This window comes from Triticum urartu, chromosome 3A (genome assembly GCF_056163025.1).
Source record: "Triticum urartu cultivar PI428250 chromosome 3A, HENAU_Tu73, whole genome shotgun sequence".
Classification (NCBI taxonomy): Eukaryota; Viridiplantae; Streptophyta; class Magnoliopsida; order Poales; family Poaceae; genus Triticum; species Triticum urartu.
In genome coordinates this window covers 661,927,303-661,929,475 of record NC_141875.1, presented here as the reverse complement: position 1 = coordinate 661,929,475, position 2,173 = coordinate 661,927,303, and positions in this window count along the sequence as shown.

Genomic DNA, 2,173 nt, shown 5'->3' with positions numbered 1-2,173 from the left:
TGGTGCGGCCAGGATGTGGAGTCCTACTAGGACTCCAAGTCCTAGTAGGAGTCCACCAAGAGGGGAGGAAGGGAGAAGGAAGTGGAGGAGAAGGAAAGGTGGCCGGCCCCCTTTTCCCTAGTCCAATTCGGACCAGAGGGGAGGGGGGCGCATCAGCCCCTTGGCCCTTTCTCCTCTTCCCACTAAAGCCCATCAAGGCCCATTGCTTCTCCCGTAACTACCCGGTACTCCGAAAAATACCCGAATCACTCGGAACCTTTCCGAAGTCCGAATATAGTCGTCCAATATATCGATCTTTACGTCTCGACCATTTCGAGACTCCTCGTCATGTCCCCGATCTCATCCGGGACTCCAAACTCCTTCGGTACATCAAAACTCATAAACTCATAATATAACTGTCATCGAAACCTTAAGCGTGCGGACCCTACGGTTCGAGAACAATGTAGACATGACCGAGACATGTCTCCGGTCAATAACCAATAGCGGAACCTGGATGCTCATATTGGCTCCTACATATTCTACGAAGATCTTTATCGGTCAGACCGCATAACAACATACGTTGTTCCCTTTGTCATCGGTATGTTACTTGCCCGAGATTCGATCATCGGTATCTCAATACCTAGTTCAATCTCGTTACCGGCAAGTCTCTTTACTTGTTCCGTAATACATCATCTCACAACTAACTCATTAGTTGCAATGCTTGCAAGGCTTATGTGATGTGCATTACCGAGAGGGCCCAGAGATACCTCTCCGACAATCGGAGTGACAAATCCTAATCTCGAAATACGCCAACCCAACATGTACCTTTGGAGACACCTGTAGAGCTCCTTTATAATCACCCAGTTACGTTGTGACGTTTGGTAGCACACAAAGTGTTCCTCTGGCAAACGGGAGTTGCATAATCTCATAGTCATAGGAACATGTATAAGTCATGAAGAAAGCAATAGCAACATACTAAACGATCGGGTGCTAAGCTAATGGAATGGGTCATGTCAATCAGATCATTCAACTAATGATGTGATCCCGTTAATCAAATAACAACTCTTTGTCCATGGTTAGAAAATATAACCATCTTTGATTAACGAGCTAGTCAAGTAGAGGCATACTAGTGACACTCTGTTTGTCTATGTATTCACACATGTATTATGTTTCCGGTTAATACAATTCTAGCATGAATAATAAACTTTTATCATGAAATAAGAAAATAAATAATAACTTTATTATTGCCTCTAGGGCATATTTCCTTCAAGTACTAATTGTCAAAAGACAAGAAGTATTTGGAAATAATTCCCGGTGGTAGATAATAAGGATATCCGACATCATCTTCACACCAAACAAAAAGCAAATTGCAACTTGTAGAGCTAACATGCCACCTAGGAACAAGATAATTTACAATATCAACACTAGGTGACAATATCTCAAATGTACACATTTTCTAGGCTAGTAATATACACATAGCATATTACTCCCCCATAATGTGATACCAATTAAGGATAAACAAGAGGCAAATAAAAGGATCCAACAAGATATAATTAATGGACTATTTAGAATTTGAATTTCTCATGAGAAGACATACCACATAGTGACTAGATAATCTTGAAATATTAATACTAGATGGTATTACTCATGTACACACATTTATAGGATTGTGAGGTGCACAAAGCACATCACTCCCCCATAATGGGATATTCCATTAATCTCTCACAAGAGCCAACTAAGAAATAAACAAGATGCAAAAGGCTCAACACACAACACACACGTACATGATGTGCAAACCAACATACACATACTTGATTTCTCAAGATAAGCAAATTGGAAGCACAACATATACAAGCACATGCAAGGTACAAAACCACAACATGCTAAGGGGCAAGTAACTTTCAAGTAAACAATTTAAGCACGAGTTACCGCAAGGAGGAACACTGGATATAAGATAGAAACTTGATAACCCGAATGACTTGGCTTGAGACAATAAGAATGATGAAGTCCCCTTAATTCTTCATAATGTAGCCAAGTCTCCAAAGACCTCCAACAACACCTATTGATCAAGTATGAGCTAGTTGGTCCCCAACCAAGTTGGGTCCTAAGAGGTTAGTCACAATAGGCTTGGCTACCCAAATGGTTATTTGCTTCAAACCACTTTGAGTACCAACAAACTTGGCAACCACATTTC